Consider the following 19,648-nt stretch of genomic DNA (forward strand, 5'->3'; position numbering starts at 1 on the left):
ACAGATTTGAGGTTATACTTTTGAGGTTTGTCAATAATAAGTTATTGTTGAAACTATGGCTTGGTATGAAGCCATCGTGAAATATGGTATAGTATGAGATGGGCAAAGTGACCCAGATATAGTCCTAAGAAAAGATGTCATGAGATACACATAATCAATTAATTGAGAGGGCGTAACCAGAGTGATAGGAACAAAACTAGAGAAAAGCAGTGTCATGGAGGTCAGAAGAGAAATTCAAGATGGTAGCAGTAGTCAGCAGAGCCAAATGTGAAATAAGACAGGTGAAATAAGTGAAATATAGATCTATATTGACACTGTCAATATGGATGTCATTGGCAACCCCAGATACAGCAATGTCAAAGTAGGAATCTCTAAGAAAGTATACATTCTATGAAGAGAAGTTTTAGAAGTAGAGTTAGTGAAGGTAAACAAGTTTATTGAGAGGGCATGACTGAGAAGAGGAGAATGGAGAAAAGTAATAGCTAATAGGTTGGTGCAAAAGTTATTGCAGTTTTTACAATTATTTTTAACCTTTTAAACCGCAATTACTTTAGCACCAACCTAATAGCTATTAGGCTGCAAAGCTTACCATGTTTCCCTGATAATAAGACCTAACCGGAAAATAAGCCCTAGCATGATTTTTCAGGATGGCATCCCCTGAACATAAGCCCTAATGTGTCTTTTGGAGCAAATATTAATATAAGACCTGATCTTATTTTGGGGGAAACACAGGAGAAAAGTTTTGCTTGTTTTTCTTTTCTTTTTCGTTTAAGATGGGATATTTGAGCTGTCTTCCAAGTTCCTCTTAATGGAGTCATTTCCTTGATACTACAATTGTAGTTTGACAAAACAAAATATCTTTCCAACAAAACATATATTGTTGCTCTCTCAAATACTGATAGTTTGTCCCCATGGGAAACTTGTCTGGATTAAAGTATCTACTAAGCATAACATGAATATATCTGTTATATATATAACAGACAAATATATATATATATATATATATATATATATATATATATATATATATATATATGTATATGTATGAATAAGTATATATAAGTATATATATATATATGTATATATATGAATAAGATATATATATATATATATATATATATATATATATATATATATATATATATATAAATAATCCTGGTCACATTTCTTAAACACATATAAGTGTCTTCTGCTGCTATTTGATATCTAAATGGTCAACTCCTATTTTATGGTGGTCTATTATTATATGATGTGATACTTAAATTTTAATAAAATTGGTGTTCATAAGCAAATGAGCCTTAGAATGTTTAGCCAGCCATGCTTATCAGTCATAAACATCAGTAAATTAAGCATGGAGAGGAACACTTTAGTGACCACCTAGCTGTCAACAAGCTACCATTTATTTGTATGTCTCACATGTCAATGAGAAAAGGACGCATACGGGCTTTAAACAGTGGAGATACTACTAGTAATGCATGTGCACTGTCTGCCCTATCCTACCCTGTCTTATCAAAAGAATTAGTAAATTAGTATTTAGTTTTGAAATATCTTATACTGGATTTATTTGGAAGACAATGCAATGTGAATAGCCGTGCTGCCAGCTGCCTATTTTGAATATCTAACAGGGAAACTTATTTTAGATGTACAGGCTAGCAAGAATCTGAAATGATCATTGGAAAGCATCTTCCATCCCATAATTTAGGTTGTCATATATATCTTCCTATCTTTTAGACACAAACACATGAAAAGATAGGCTTTCTGACTCTTGGGCAAGGCCCTTCAGTTAATTGTCAGAAGCATGCTGCCTCACTACTATTTATTCACTAATCGTTTTCCATTCCAATTTTTCGGACAAAGTGAACTATCAGTATTAATCAGGAAGCCATTAATTAGGACCTTCATTAATAAGAAATTAAAATTGGGCAACATAAGATTTGGAATGGAGGAAAAGGACTGTTGGGTTGGTCTGGAGTTATCAGCAGGATAAAAAGACTGCAGGGAGGCTGAGGTGATAAGGGTTTCAGTTAGAGTGTGTGTTAACAGATTGACCTGGGATCAACGTGGATAGTGAATAAAGGTTGAATAATAGGAGGTTGTTATAAGAAATGTAGAATTTCATTAAGATGTAGAGTTAATTTGAACTTTACTTGTGGATTGAGGCCATTGTTTACATGATTATATTTTATGATCTTTTATGAAAGCATTGTATTATGTGTATCTTTTTATGATGTGTATATTTTATTAACTAATTCATGTTTATTATCTTTACATTTACAGAATTTTTAATACAAGGGGCTAAAGAACTTTCACAAGAAGTGTACTCTTTAAAAATATTTTCACTTTTTTCTTGCGCTTTTATAACCCTCAGAAATTCCCTTTTTATGTAATAAATCTTGTTATTACAGCAGCAGGCGTGCTTTACAAATTTTCCATTTCTGCCAATATAATGTGTCTTTCTAACTCCTATTATTTTAAATATATTTTATAGTCAGCTTTAGCATTCTAAGAATTAAAAATCAGTCACCATGGGATAGGATTTAATTTGTAACATTGATGCTCATGAAATTTTTGAAAATGACTCATGTGTATGAGAATTGGTGCATGAGCTTCTAAATTTTTAATGTCAGATCTTATGTAAGTAATAGGCTAAATATAAATAACATAAAAAAAACCACACCTGCTCTTGGCTGTGCTTGTGTGTGTGTGTGTGTGTGTGTGAGAGAGAGAGAGAGAGAGAGAGAGAGAGAGAGAGAGAGAGAGAGAGGAGAGAGGCTTGTTTTCACTTTGTCTGTGAAAGCTAAAATCAAAATATGAAGTGCCAGGAAATGATAACAATACAACAAAAAAAAAAAATAAATAAAACAAAAAGAAACAACTGGAAACCCAGCTTCAAAGAGCAGAGGAAACATCCAAGCTCTTCTAAGAACTACTTGTATATCACTGGGCAATGACCCAACATGATTGAGACTCATTTGTCTTGACCTTTGACAGGGAGGATGCTATGAACAATTTCTATCTCAAAAATAAGGTACATGCTATAAATCTCAAACAAATACATACTTTTATAATAAGACTTACACTAACTTTTAATCAACTTCCAGAAAGAGCAGTATTCCCATGAATTAATATTGAATACTGCCATTATTAAATATTGTTTTTAGTCTCCAAAATGTGCATGGTTTAGGGAAATGTGAAGTTTACAGAACGAAAAGTTCAAAATTATACTCAATGCTTAAAGATACTACAGTGTGTTAATGGTAATATAAAAAAAAATCTTCAGCTATTCAAGAACACAGAGGTAAAGGTAAAGATCACATTTAAAAGTATTTTAAATATTACTTAAAATTTAATTCTAATGTATTATAGAAGATGGTTGATGATGTTTAATGTCCATGTAAATACTTGTATCTAGAACAATTTTTATATTTGTTTGTAAACTCTAAAATATAATCCTATCTCTAGATACTGGTTTTATAATTTTTTGGCTCATTTACATGACAACATTGATTCTAAGACTGCCTACAGTATATTGGAGAAGGAATCTGAAGAGGAGAATCCTTTAGGAATTGCTACTGACTTTTTAAAAATGTCAGTTTCATATTTGATGATTTTTAAAATATCTTTCCCGTATCTTCCTACTGGCATTCCCTTCCCCTTTATCTAGAATATGTGATTTGTAGACATGGGTAGTACATTATTGTAGTTAGAATGAAAGGCTCTGAGTCATACTACCTGCATTTAAATTCCAGCTTTGTCATTTGCTGATTTAGAAAGCTTTGGGAAGTAGCATTTTTTTTTTTGGCCTCAAGTTCATCACCTGAAAAGATAGGGAATCAACAGTGGGTTCTACCTAATTAGTTTATATTTAATCATGAAAAAATAACTACTAAACATAAGGTATATAAGACATCTGGCACATAGTAACTACTCAGTTAATGTTGTTTTGCTTAGCTTCTGCAGAAAGTAAGTTTTTTGTGAGTTCAGCAGTAGGTTATAGCAATACCGTGTAAGATTTTAACATTATCCATTAAAGAAGTGTAGAAGAAAGTAATTTTCTATGCATCCTGAGCGAGACTGTTTCTCAAATTAGAATATCAGTTCCTCCCTTTCAAAACTAAAGTCATTTCTTGGTCAACCAATAGAGATTTTGACATTCACCATATCACATATAATGTATATAATGTATATTGCCGAGACTCTCCAATTAACTAAGTTATCAAAATCTATATGCATATCATGTTTTCATTCAATTCTGACTGCTACTGACTATATATATATATATATATATATATATATATACACACACATATATATATATATAGTCGAGGCTGTATATATATATATATATATATATATATACACACACACATATATATATACAGCCTCAACTGTATGTATGTATATGTACATATATATGTATATTGTTTTTCCTGCTAAGTAGTCAGAATTCTACTGTATTTTGAATTTCTGAATATACACAGAACGGTAGAACATAATTGCTATCACAATGAACTAAACATTTAATTGAGAAAACAAGACACATATACAAAATATATATGATATATACAAAATATATATGATACATATACAAAATATATATGATAGAACTATCATATTATCCAGCAATTCCACTTCTAGGCATTTGAAAACAACACTAGTTTGAAAAGATATATTCACCCCTACCTATGTTCACTGCAGCATTATTTAAAATAGCCAAGATATGGAAGCTACCTAGGTGTCCATTGATAGATGAATGAATGAAGACATATATATATGATGGAATATGTACACACACACACACACACACACACACACACACACACTGTAATACTACTTAGCCATGAACAAGAATGATATATTGCCATCTGCAACAGCATGGATGGACCTAGAGGTTATCATGCTAGGTGAATAAGTCAGACAGAGAAAGATGAATACTATATGATTTGACTTATGTGTATAATCAAAATCCAAAGCAATTGAACAAACAAAACAAAACAGAAACAGACTCATAGATACAGAGGACTAACTGATGGTTGCCAGAGGAGAAGGGTGTAGGGAAAAGTGCAAAAAAGGTGAAAGGGATTGAGAGGTACAAACTTCTAGATATAAAATAAGTAAGTCACAGGGATATAATGTACAGCATAGGGAATATAATCAATAATATCATAACTTTGTGAGGTGTAGATGGTTACTAGACATTGTGGTGATCTCATTGTAAAGTATATAGATGTTGAATCAGTATGTTGTAAATCTGAAACTAACATACTATTTTATATCCACTATACTTTAACAATAATTTAAAAATATGATATATCAAGCATTGCTATCCTTTTTCATCTCGTCAATTTGTTTAGATTGGGTATCACATAATTGCCAAAACATGTGAATGCAAAATATATTTCCCTTTTTTTTTTTTTTCTTTCAGGGGAATCCTGAGGAGTTTCACACTTTTCATCCTCCAGCCATCAATCATCTTGTGGGGGAAGGCTATACATTGGTAAGTCTCATCCTTCTAATTGCTCTTTTTGAAGTTCAGTTTCATAAAGTCTGTGACTTGATTGTAATATAGAACCAGCAGAATTAAAAACATGGCAACATCATTACTTGGCTAATTAAAGATTTTTTTTTTCAAACAAAATTTGTATCATCAGGACTTTATTTTTGTTTTTAATTACTCTAGTAATAGAAACACAATTAAAATCTGTAGATGTAAAATTCAAATGGCATGGATAATGGAAACTAGTATTTTTCTTAAAGTCTAAGGTTGTGGTAGCATTGCTTATAGGTATAAACTATTGTGTTCTTTGAAACCATGGCCCTCAAGCGATAGTTGAATGAGCTCCCATAAAGATGTCTGAAGCTGCAGTTAAATAAAAGCTGATACATTCTGTAAGTCTTGGTAATATATGCTAATGATTTTGTATGTTGAAATTCAGTTTTAAAGTTAAACAGTTTTTATGCATTTTTATGGCCTAAAAACAAATTCATGCTTTTTTTGCTTCAGTTTAGGTTTTTTCTCTTTTATCTGTAAATAGCATTAGTTTATCCTGGTATCATGTTTCTGAATAACCCTTCCATCAAACAATCTCTCTCTCTCTCTCTCTCTCTCTCTCTCTCTCTCTCTCTCTCTCTCTCTCTCTTTCTATATGCACTCAAATATATGCACATTATGTATAAATTACATAAATTTACCACTGTGTTTATAGATATATAGAAAATATTAAAAAATGTAAACAATCGAAATTTTAAAAGATACAATAAAAATACATATGTGTAAAAGTTTTAATGGAACTTTGGGAACTGCAGTTCTAGAAATCCTCTGCATTCTCCTATTTCTATTAACTCCCAGAAGTTGTGTTGAATACTCAAAGACTCTTGCAAAAACTAATTTTAAGATTTGGATTGAATAGACTCATTGTGTGTGCAATTGAGCAAGTGTATATATACATTTATATACACAAATGTGTGTGTGCATGTGGTTGGTGTGAATGGAATTGGCTGGATCAAGAGTTTGTGATGGTTTAGAATGGCACCCAGTGATCTTATTCTGAATATTCCCCTTCTGCAAATAATAAGGAATAAAATAATTCTGAGGGATTGTTGTTGAGAACCAAAGAGCCAAATATTTAGTAGTGACACCTTGTGTTACATGGAATACCTCCGAAGATATCTTGCCATGGTGATATCTTGGCAAAAGTAGATTTATATCATTCACAGGCACTATACAATAGAATTCCTTTGTCATTAGGTTCTCAGTGTTGGGCCACCATATGTTATACTATGAGAAGAGAGGAAGATTAAATGTTCAGAGGAAGCATTTAACCCAAATTGTTTCTGCATGTGGGGAACCAACAATCCTATAAGAACTTTTTTTTTTTTTCAGTGTAGGAGATCATTTTCTTTGACTGTTGAGTATAAATCAAGAGCTTTCCACCCCTATCCCTTATAATAGGAGCTCACATTTAACTGGACCCAAATCTTAGTTCATATCTGAAGCCAGATGGGAAGATGGTGAGATGTTAAAGGATAAATTCAGAACTTTCCAGATAAGTCCACCTTCATTAAACCTTTAATGTAAAAGCCTTTATAATCGCTGATTCCACTTATTTGAGACCTTCTCTAATACAAGAACCTGATACTGCTGAACCAGTTAGGGATCAATATAAATGCTCTGTTATCCAGGAACCAATTCTCGATCTCTTATCTTTGAAAATCTCATATTAAATACCTTGCTGAAATATAGATATATCACACCTATATTATTTCTTTAATCTACCAGTCTAGTAAAGTCTTTCAAAAATTAATAAATAAATACAATAAGTAAAATAAAATGATGCTTCTCTGGCACAACTCAGTGAATCCTTAATGACTCACATTTATTATGGCTTTCTCCATAGGCCATCCAGCCGACAGATAATTCATTTAAATTTAAGGATATTTCGGGGATCAATTTCTACCTTACTAAAACAAAAACATGAAAACACTGTCTCCTGGCATTAAGTTCTCTATACTTGGATCCTGGAACTGGTCTGTGACTTTCCACTAGAGAAAGAGAAAGACAAGCAGAGCAATCAATTTTGCTGTTTTATTTTGGATCGAATTTTTCCTGCTCTGTGTTCTGCTAATCAACCTCTTCATAAATGCACCTGAGTTGTCTGCTTAATACTACCACTACTACTAAATAAACAAATAAGTAAAGGAAAGTTAGTTTTGTACTTTTCCAGAACACAGATGAAGATTCGAGAAACTTTATATTCAAGTTGCTGGTAAAAAAAAAGAAAAAAAGTCACAAACCATAGAATCCAAGGGTGAAAATAAGGTAGGGTGTGGGTATAACAAAGTGGTTGGTTTGTCTCTTCACTGAATACACCACGTGCAGTGTTCATGACACAGGGACCCCTGTTCAAATTTTCAAGATTTTTTCAGCTGGCATTTTTCTAATTGGTTTGGATTAACCATGGGGACTCTCTCCCTTCTCCTCCCCACCACCAGGCCCTTAATGTATTTAACTCCTTTCTTGGCTCTAGGTCTCCCTTTTCCCCAGATGTCCCTCCTAAGTGTTAATAATAGCCCGATAATCTCCATATTTCTTCTGTATTTAGTCTATAGTTTTCATGGTTGAACTCATCCACTCAAGTAGCTTCAAAAATTATTTATATCTAGAGACATTCAAATTGATATGTTCGCTTAGCATCTCATTCCTGAGAATCAAATCAGCATATCTATTTGATAGCACATGAGCTTCTCAACTTTCAGTGTATTACAATTGAACTCACACTGGTTTTTCACAATCCTACTTTTGTCTTTCCCATTCCTATGAGCAGAAGTACCTTCTATCCAGTTTCCCAAAAAGAAACCTGGGAAATGTCATAGATCCCTTTCTTACCTTCTCACCTCTCTTATTATATCACTCATGAAGTGATCTATTATATCACTCATGAAGTCTTGTCAGTTCTACCTCTGGAAAGAGGAAATGATACAGGACATAAGAAAACCTGATATGTGTGTGTGTGTGTGTTTGTGTGTGTGTGTATGTGTGTGTGTACATACACATGTATATGCATATATATATATATGCATATACGTATACATGTATACAAATATGTATATGTATACATGTATACAGACACACACATACAGGGTGCTAAAAATGTATACAGATTTTAAGAAAGGAAAACTGTATTAAAATTGTAATAGTATATACAGATAACAAAAGATGAATACAAGTCATGTTTGACTTCTGCAATTACAAGAGGTGCTCAAAGTGGTTACCATCAATGTCCAGGCACTTCTGATTACGGCAAAGTACTGTTTGAGCAACGTTGACCAAAGTGTCCACTTGTGTACCTTTTTTTTGGTACCCCTGGTATATATAGTGTATGTGTGTGTAACACACACATACACGCACACACAAACACAGACCACTGTGAAATGCTTTAGTGAAAATTAAATTCGTTAAAAGAAACAAAATGATCACCATAGTCTACAACAAGGATGTAATTCATCCCTAAGTAAGAGCAAATACCAAAGCATTTTATAATTTAATTCCTTATGTTTTGACTTTAAACTCCAATCTCTTTAATTTTGTTTTTGTTAATACTTTAACATTTTGTACCCATAAATGTATATGCATGCATCTTTGTTGAACCATTATATCATTTTCCAATAACCCTGGCAACTGTATATGAAGACAAGGGAAAAAAATATTTCTATACCATATATGCACATAACAAATGCTTCAACATGTAGTGATCAAACATATCTATTCTTCTCTAATCCTCTTAAATTTATAGGATATATGACATATATTTGACTGAGAATTAATCATGTTTTAATACTTTTGTAGAACAACTTCTCATGGCCAAGAACATTGTTTGAAAGATGCATATGCACATCTCTTTATGATATTGGGCCATATTATAGAACTTGGGAATCATTGTTGCCCTGACGAGTTAGAAAAGGGCATATCTCATCCATCTCTTTTCTACCCCCAAATTGAATGCTTATACTTTTATCTCAACTGTTTTTGAACATCATAATGCAATATTCCATCCATTTGCTCAGTATTTGATATTTTATTACTAGAAGAAACATTTTGGTTGACCTGAGGATATGTAATAGAATTAAATTTATTATTCATATTGTGTTTCAACTTTTATTGAGCTATAGGAGACTTTTCTCTCAAGTGTAAGATTTTCAGGAATCTAATTCTATATTCCTATCAATGACCAAAGTGAACTGAATTAATAGAAGGAATTACCCCTTTTTATTTATACGACCAGGGGCGAGTCTCCAGAGAAATGCTTCCTTGTTAAAGATAATACATTCTTTGGTTTGCTGGCTGGCCTTAATGGGATGTTAAAATCGATTGGAGCAATTACTCTGTCACCTGAGAAGCACTGTAGGTTTTGTGGTGTATTACAATTTCGTATCCTTCTCATGTCTTTTTTGATTTTTTACATCACTAAACCAAGTGTCTTCCTTTGCTTATGAGACCACGGCTTCCTTTTTCTGAGGAAACAGTTCTTGTAAATGTGTAATATACCTGGAATCCAAGCAGAGCCAGCACGGAGGTTGTGTCAAAGCCATGACAGATAGTATCCCATATGGTAAGAACTATATTCAAAGTGTGAGGAGGCTAAGACAGTGTGTTTGCAATGAATAACAGTGCTGCTAAATTGAGAAAACAGTGCCCCCTTGTGAGGGCAGCCTCATTCTTGTGACTGTTGCTCCAATGTTTAAGCACAAATTGTGGATAAAATAAACGAGAGCAACTTTAATTTGGTCTACTATTGTCTATTTTAATCGCTGTCAGAATGGTTATATTTCCCTGCCTCTTGAGACACTCAGACAGACTCCTTAACTTTCTGGTAACTATGATGGTAAAACAGTCACTCGATCACTTTAGAACCTTAAAAACACAGTGTCAATTTATGTCCAGACCCAGGAATTAATATTGTGACCTCTCTCCTTGCCAGCATGGGCCAGTTTGCAGGCCAGTAGTTCAGGAAGTATGGAGCGATCAGCGTCTTCCTCTCTCTTTGTTCAAACCCTTGTGAGATTCCTCCTCCTTCAGCTTTCCAAAGGCACTTTCAAAATGCTTGCTTTTTGGCATTGTGAGAGAGAAGATGTAAGTGAAGTGATGCTGGCCTGGAAGGGCAGGTATTTAAAGCTGTTTTTTTTCTTGTCAGTACATCTGTGGTTTCTTCAAAGACCTCACTGATGTCTCTCCACAACATCGTATAGCAGTATCCTTTATTTAAGTAGCACACTTTTTCTAAGATTCATTCCTTAAGCCTTCCTCAGCATTTAGGCGTCAGGTTTTACCTCTAGTCTCCTTTCCTGAGATAGATCAATGCCCTCGGGTCTCTTTTCTGTTAGTGTCTTTATCTCACCCTTTATATTTCTCAAGTGGGAAAGTCGGCATGTCCCCTAATCGGTAGCATAGGTATTTAACTCCCTAAATTGTTTCTTTAGAGTCACTTTCTTGACTTGGGATGAGTAGGTTTTACATGAAATTTTTGAAATGTCAGTGAGGGACGCTCATAGCGCAGCTCTCTCCAAGGAAATTCTCTTCAAATATCATCCAATTCCTCACTTTGTCAATGTAGATGAAAGATTTAAAAGTTACCTACATTTTAACTTACCTAAAATATATCTAAATTATGCATCTATTTGGAATGTACTTAGCCAAACATCCATTTGAATTCTCTCTTACATGCACAAAGAAAGCCTGAGAGAAGTATCAATTCTCCTATGATCAATTTTGACTCTTGAGAAAATCTAGTAAGCCAGTTCAAATCTGGCTGTCAAATCGTTTGTGTTATGGTTATGTTCAAATACACATATTTTCATATTTATCATTCTCAGGTGAAATTGCTTAATAATTATAAAATTTCTATAAGGTATTGCAGAAAAGTGGAAATGAGTGAGTGGATCAGAAATGAAACTGTTACAACTAGTGGATTGGGACATGTGATTGCAGTGCGGCATATAATATGGCATGTTATCATTTCTTTAAAATATGACATTATGAGAGGTAATTATGCAATTGCTATAAAAGTGTTCTGGTTGTGTAGTCATAAAATGTTTATATTCCAAGGGATGTTATTTTCTCAAGGCAAATGCATAATAAAATAACAAATACAACTTTTCGGGGAATAACTCTCTCCCTGGTTCAGAAGCAATTAGAATATACAAACTTCTATTCATAAAAATCTTGAGCAAACTTACTCTGGAATAAATTTTACAATTTTGTTTAAATACAAATATTGATACTTGAAGCAATGATGATAAATTAATATCACAATTTAATTACATATTACTAAAATCTTTATCTTTCATCAATGACATCTCATGACAGTGGAAATGCAAATGTTAACTTTCACAAAACATTTGAAAATGCATTTAAAATGATTAAACATGCATTAAGGGTTATCAATATAAAAATGTAGGAAGTATATATATGACTGGACATAAATATTTTTTACTTAAAATGAACATAATTACAGCATACAAATTAAAGCTCTCATAATGAAAAAAAAACATATATTTGAAACTATTCCTTACCATTGCTGTGCAAAACTATTTTGAAGCACAAAAAATAAAGCGATATTTTGCTGAAGAATGAACACGGGTATTACTAACCTTCACCCCGCCCTCCTGCCATTTTTTAGGCCTTACGCGTATGTCTTGAGCATGTTTAGGACCTAACTTGTTGGGCAATATAGTCATTGAGTGGCGATGGCTAATAAGAAAGCAATCTTAAAACTTAAATAATAAGAATATAGCTTTTAGATAATTCTGTAGCTACTCTCATACTTTCTCAGAAAAAAAAATGTGTTCAGGTTGATGTCTGACAATAAAATACATGAGAGATCACTTGAAGAGGATGCAAGAAAGGACAGCAATGGGTATGAAGGTTTCTGAAATATTTAAAGGTAAAAACACAGAAGATAGATTCATTTAGAAATAAAAGATAGGGCTCTCCTTTCTTCAAGTGCATGATAGAAATTATGTGCTGATTTGATTTTGTTTCCACTGAGAATGAACATTAAATGTGTAATACTCATTACACGGGCACATGCATCTGAGGTAAGGCTGGGGAGGCCCAGGCTGCTTTACAGGTGGAAGCCCTGGAGTCTCCTTTTGTACGCAAGTTTGTAGGAAGACTGAAATGCAGCTGATGTATGGCTTGTCCGCTACATGGAAAACAAGAGATGAGATGTTTGAGAGTCCTCTTTTTTATAGAATCAGTGTGTAGAGTATTGATTTCTGTAATGAAATACACAATTTTAAGATAATGAAGAACTTTTGCAATTGTGGTTTCTGATCTTGGAAAACAACTTTGAAACTGTATATTATTTGCTATACATTTAAAATAATTAGCCCTAATTAGATTAATCATAACAGTAATACATCTGGATATATTTAGTGATTTACAAAAATATGATTAGGTTCTGTTTTTGCTTAATGTCGTAAACTTTAATGTAGGAATTTCCTATGTAAATAAATAGGATAAGTGTCATTTTTATTTCATTTTATTTTAACTTTTAATTTTTGGACACTATTAGTACAGTATTATTTTTTGCGACAAACCACAATTCCATCCACAAACAACTTTGTATAAAGCCAATATAAGATTTTCTTGGAGGCATGAAAAATACTGAGGCATAAAACATGTTCAAGGAATAACCTGTTTACAACCATATAATTCGGTGGGATTTCTGCTCTATCATATTGAATTATTGAAAACAGGAAAACAATTAATGGAAGAAATCACTTCTAAAATAGGAATTTGGCATTTGGCTGTAGTTTATTGCATTTTATTCATTCTAATGATAAAATAAAACTTACATAAACTTTAACTACTGTTCAATATATATAAACTGTAATAAATTAGTTGAATGATTTTACCTATAGTTTAAAATGGCATGCCCACTTTGTAAAACTTAGGTAGTGTGATTTTAGTTTGTGTAATACAAGTGCCTGTGGCCTTATTACCCTTCTAGTTACTCTCTGAAGTAGGTAACGATATTCTTGTCAGGAAGCATCCAGATGTGAAAGGGAAAGTGGTTCTTTATTGCTTTCATTCAACAAGCATTCATTTATTGTCTCCTAAACATGCTAATAAATTAGAATGCTATATATGAGAATAACTTATAAGAATTAGGTAAGAGATATAAGACCAAAATTGCCTTCACCAATATGGATTCATCATCAAACATAGTGAGTAAGGAGGTACAAATTTCCAGGTTTGTTTAATTCTGTGATATACATGTTATGGAGGATCCAGGAAAGTTCCTTTTTGTAGCTCTGTTTTCTTTAGTCCATAGGCTTTCATTTTCAAATTCATTCCTTAAAGGACAAAAGATGATTTACCTGTGCATGTCTGATTTTCTAATCCCTGCACCTTCTTTGGAAACCTCCCTGCAGACTCTTTTAAGGGCCACTGATCACATTTGGAAAGCAGCACTACAAGATTAAATATCTCACATTTTCATATTTTATAGTGTGAGATAGATCTATTGGAATACATGTGTATGTATGTGGAAAGCCAGTGACTTAAATGACCAGCAATGTTTGATACATGAGGCACTAACAAATTTCTATGGCTTACAGAGTTTATAAGAACCGCGTTGGTAGGCATAAGTCTAATAAAACTTCACAGAGGTATTAATACTTATGATAGAAAGGATGATTAAGAGTTTTCAAATAAAGCAAGAAATTCATAAGTGGATAGAGAAGAGGAAAATCACAGGCTTCTGCAGTTATATTGATATTTAGGGGCTAGCATCTATTTCTCAGAAAATTATTGTGACATTATAAATGTGAAAATAATATGGGTATGCTTCTAAACTAGAGGGATTGGGCCAAAACTGTTATTTCATTTTAAGCAGAGAAAATAAAAAGCCCAACTATAGTAGAAGCATCACTTTTAATATTTGATTATAAAATGTTTCCTCTTTCAGAGTAGGAAATATTTAATCTTGTTAGCATTAAATCTTTAACTTCTTCAAATCACAAATTGAGATGATTATAACTTTAATCTTTATATGAAACATCTGAAGCTAAAGTCAATATAAAAATGTTAAAATGGCTGTCAGTCATTGTGATAAACTCTTTATATGCATTAAATATTATATCCATTATCTCATGATAGTACTAAGAAGGTACTATTTTTCCCCCATTCTACTGATTAGAAATTTGAAGAGGAAAACAGGATGTATCAGAAATCTCGCACTTGCAATTTTTTCAGTTTCTCATTTAAATCTTACCCCTTAAAAACAGATATCTGTGAGTTGAAATGAAACCAGCCTTATGGTCTAAATGATTTTAAATAGCATTTCCTTTAAGGAACTTATTTGGTACATCAGAAATTAGTATAAAACCAAATGTTTTTAGAAAGAGAGAGAGAGAGAGAGAGAGAGAGAGAGAGAGAGAGAGAGAGAAAGAGAGAAAAAAGAAAGCAAACCATGCCCCTAAAGCATTGTGCTATTAACCATGTGTATATTAAAAATACGATTCTTAAAAAAATTTATTTTCTCAGACTAGTGGTATTTGGAAAAATAACCATTTTCAAAAGCTTAGAAATGTAAACACTATTTGATATTTTAGTCACGTGAATAACACAGAAACTTGCATTCATTGCTGTTGGGAATGCAAAGTGATACAAGCCACGATGGAAGATAGTTTGGTGTTTTCTTACAGAACTAATGATACCCTTATGTGATCCAGCAATCACCGTGCTTGGCATTTGCCAAAAGGAGTTGAAAACTTATGTTGCAGATTTATACCTACCCCAAAACCTGCACATGGATGTTTTTAACAGCTTTGTTTATAATTGCTAAAGCTTGAAAGCAACCTAGATGCCCCTCAGTGGTGAATGGATAAACTGCAATATATCCCGACAATAGAATATTATTTGGCACAAAAACAAACAAAAAACAAAGCTATGAAGCCTTGGAAAGGCATGGAGGAAACTTAAATTCATATTACTGAGTGAAAGAAGCCAATGTGAAAAGACTATATACTATATGATTCCAGCTATATGACATTTTGAAAAAGGCAAAACTATGGAGGCAGTGAAGCTCTCCGTGGTAGGGCTGGGCAGGGGATGAACAGGCTGAGCCAGAGGATTTTTAGGGCAGCACAAATTCTCTATGATAATGGTGGCTTTGCTGTCTTTGGTGTGCTTCCTTTTCCCCTTCCTTTACCTCCTCTTCTTCCTCTTCCTCCTCCTATTAAAATAATAATTTTAGTTAGCACATCCCTCATATAAATCATTTAATGCTTCAGACACTGCACTATGTGCATTTGCATATTATTTCATTTTGTCAATGTAAAATGTCTAAACTTGCAGAGAATTTGTATGAGTTTATTTGATCCAAACTGATGATTTATGCCAGGGAGCAACATCTCAAATGCTCCGGAGGATAGAAGTTTTGCAGCTTCTTTTATGCATTTGAAATTAAGGAGGGACTATAAGGAAGATTACATCAAGGTGGGAGAGAGCAAGGTAGGGATTGGATCAGAGGATAGTTAAAAGATTACGAGGTCAGACAATTAAGTTCATGAACTTGTTACAACAATGTTGCTAAGCTTTTTTGCTATCAGAGAGATTATTCATTATGAATTTGTACCAATTGGACAGTTAACGAAGTTTGCTATTTCGAAGTGCTGAAAGGCTGCACGAAAAAGTTAGATGACCTGAACTTTTCGCCAACAATTCATGGCTCTTGCATCACGACAATTCACCAGCTCACACTGCACTGTCTGTGAGGGAGTTTTTAGCCAGTTAACAAATAACTGTATTGGAACACCCTCCCTACTCACTTGCTCTGGCTCCCAATGAATTCTTTCTTTACCCGAAGGGAAAGGAAATATTGAAAGGAAGACATTTTGATGACATTCAGGACATCAAGGATAATACGATGATTGCTCTGATGGCCATTCCAGAAAAAGAGTTCCAAAATTGCTTTGAAGGGTGGACTAGGCACTGGCGTCAGTGCATAGCTTCCCAAGGGGTGTACTTCTAAGGTGACTGTAGTGATAATCAGCAATGACGTGAGATATGTAGCACTTTTTCTAGGATTAGTTGGTGAACTTAATTGTCCAGTCCTGTTTGGGCTTTCTTGAGGGTGCTTACCTTATTTCAAGGTATGTTAAGTTAGATTCACAAAAGCAATGGACAGGGCTTGCTTAAGGCAAAGATAAGCCGTTTGCTAAAGCTATCTGTCTGGGGTGTAACTACCTACCATGATCTGCCCAGTTAGGAATTTATGATCATATCACCCTGTGAGGTTATTTTCCATAGAACCTCTTTTTTTACCCACAATTTAATGTTTGCAGTAATCCTTTGACATACATATTATTTTTACCATTTTGTACATGAGAAAAATTGAAATTTAAAAAAGGTTAAATAACTTGACTGAAATCTGATTAAAATGCTCACCTTCCATTAATTTATTCCATTAATACAAACCACATGTCACTCTGGTCTCAGAGATCTTCTTCTCCCAAGTCAAAACTAATATATTAGGCCTGGCTTTTCGAGACATTCTATCCACTGGGCTTGCCTTATCTCTTCCGCTTTATCTATTACATCTCACTGCAAACTTTCTAGTTTCAGTCTTCTTCCTCTCTCTCTCTCTCTCTCTCTCTCTCTCTCTCTCTCTCTCTCTCTCTCTCTCTCTCCCTCTCTCTATCTCTCTCTTTCCAGCAATTTATTTTTTACACTTTATTTATTTTGACATTCAATATTATTTTATTTTATTTTAATTTCAGGTGTACAGTGTAGTGGTTAGACATTTATATAATTTAAGAAGTGATCCCCCTGACTACTCTAGTACCCACCTGGCACTATACGTAGTTATTATCATATTATTGACCATATTCCTTATGCGTTATTTTACATCCTAATGACTGTTGTAACTACCAATTTGTACATCTGAATCCCTTCACCTTTTTCACTCTGCCCTCCAATCCTCCTCCCATTCATCACCCTCATAAATTAGTACCCATCTGACATCATGCATAGTTATTACAATACGATTGACTATATTCTTTATGCTATATCCTACATCCCCATCACTACTAGGTAACAACCAATTTGTACTTCTTAATCCTTTCCCCTTTTTCACTCACCCTCAAAGCCCCCCATTTGACAATCATCAAAATGTTATCTGTATCTATGAATTTCTTTCTGTTTAGTGTGTTTGTTTATTTTGTTCTTCAGATTCCATGTATAAGTGAAATCACGCTACATCTGTCTTTCTCTGTCTGACATGCTCACCTCAACATCATGCCCTTCAGGTACATCTCTGCTTCCACAAAGGACAAGAACGCATTCCCATCCATGGACGGGCAATATACCATTGTATATATGTACCACCTACTCCTTGTCCATTCATCCATCAGCGGACACCCAGGCTGCCTCCACATCTTGGCCATTGTAAACAATGATACAGTGAACATGTAGATGCACTCGGCTCCTCAAAGGAGCATTTTCAGTTTCTTTGGATAAATATCCTGAAGTAGGATTACTGTATCGCTTTTTTGTCTCTTGTCATAGCATTTGTTTTAAAGTCTATTTTGTCTATTATAAGTATTTCTACCTCAGCTTTTTTGTTGTTATTTTTTTCCATCTTTATGAAATATCTTTTCTCCATCTGTTACTTTCAGTTTGTGTTTGTCTTTTGCTCTGAACTGAGTCTCTTGTAAGCAGTGTACGTGAGGGTCTTGTTTTCTTATCCATTGAGCCACCCTATCTTTTGATTGGAACACTTAATCTATTTACATTTAAAGTAATTGTTGATAGATATGTAGTTATTACCAATTTATTATTCATATGTTTTTTTTTTGTTTGTTTTTTTTGTTTTTTTTTTCCTGTCTTAAAGAAGCTCCTCAAGATTCTTTGTAATACTGGTTTAGTAGTGAGTAACTCCTTTAGCTTTTTCTTGTCTGGGAAGCTCTTTATCTCTCCTTCAATTCAAAATGATAAATTTGCTGGGTAGAGTAATCTTGGTTGCAGGTCCTAACTTTTCATCATTTTGAATATTTCCTGCCACTCCCTTCTGGCATACAAAGTTTCTGTTGAGAAATCAGGTAACAGTCTTATGTGATCTCTCTCATAAGTAACTAACTGCTTTTCTCTTGCTGCTTTTAAGACTCTCTCTTTGGCTTTAGCCTTTGACATTTTAATTATGATCTATCTTGGTGTGGACTTCTCTGGGTTCATCTTGTTTGGGACTCTGTGTTCACTGGGCTTGTATGTCTAGTTCCCTCATCAGGTTAGGAAGTATTTAAGCCATTATTTCTTCAAATATGTTTTCAATTCCATGCCCCCTCTCTTCTGGCACTCCTATGATGTGAATGTCAGTATGCTTGATATTGTCCCAGACACCCCTTAAACTATGCTATGCTTTTTTTTTTTTTTTTTTTTTTTTTTTTTTTGTGGAAATGGTGGGGGAGAATTATTTTGTTCTTTCTGCTGTTCTGATATGGTGTGTTCTGCTACCTGATCTTCAAAATGGCTGATTCGATCCTCTGCTTCATCTAATCTACTTTTGATTCCCTCCAATGTAGTCTTCATTTCAATTTTTGTATTCTCTATTTCTGATGGGTTCTTTATTTTTATGTTTTCTATCTCCATTTTTAATATTTCTTATCTTCATTGAAGTTCTCCCTAAGATGACTGAACATCTTTATAACCAGTTTTCTTTTTACTCTGCATATGGTAGATTGCTTGTCTCCATTTTGTTTAGTTCTTTTTCTGGAGCTTTGTTCTGTTTTTTTATTTGGGACATGTTTCTTTGTCTGCCCATTTGGCAGCCTCCCTGTGTTTGTTTCTATGTATTAGGTAGGGCTGCTATGCCTCCCAGTCTTAGTAGAGTGGCCTTCTGTAGTAGATGTCCTGTGGGACCCAGTAGTGCAGGCTCCCTGGTCACCAGATTTGGGTACTCCACATGTGTTCCTTGTGGGGTTGTGTGTGTCCTTCTGTTGTAGTTGAGCCTTGGTTGCCATTTGCATGTCAATGGAAGGGATTGACCCTTGGATTGATTGGTTATGATGAGGACTGGCCATGACTAGAGTGGAGGAACTGTGTTGCAAGGGCAGATCCTACAGAGTGTAATTTTCTTTAGCAGGA

The 19,648-nt window shown here is 33.9% G+C and overlaps 1 long non-coding RNA gene across 1 annotated transcript in view; it reads left to right on the top strand.

The window, feature by feature from the left end:
- Positions 1-19,648, top strand: part of LOC117031726 (uncharacterized) — a 751,648-nt gene that overhangs the window by 527,928 nt on the left and 204,072 nt on the right. The window contains exon 3 of the long non-coding RNA XR_004424604.1: positions 5,426-5,497. This is a non-coding gene — a long non-coding RNA (uncharacterized LOC117031726). The remainder of the gene's footprint in view (positions 1-5,425; positions 5,498-19,648) is intronic.

The sequence above is a fragment of the Rhinolophus ferrumequinum genome, chromosome 12 (assembly GCF_004115265.2).
Source record: "Rhinolophus ferrumequinum isolate MPI-CBG mRhiFer1 chromosome 12, mRhiFer1_v1.p, whole genome shotgun sequence".
NCBI classification, from domain to species: domain Eukaryota; kingdom Metazoa; phylum Chordata; class Mammalia; order Chiroptera; family Rhinolophidae; genus Rhinolophus; species Rhinolophus ferrumequinum.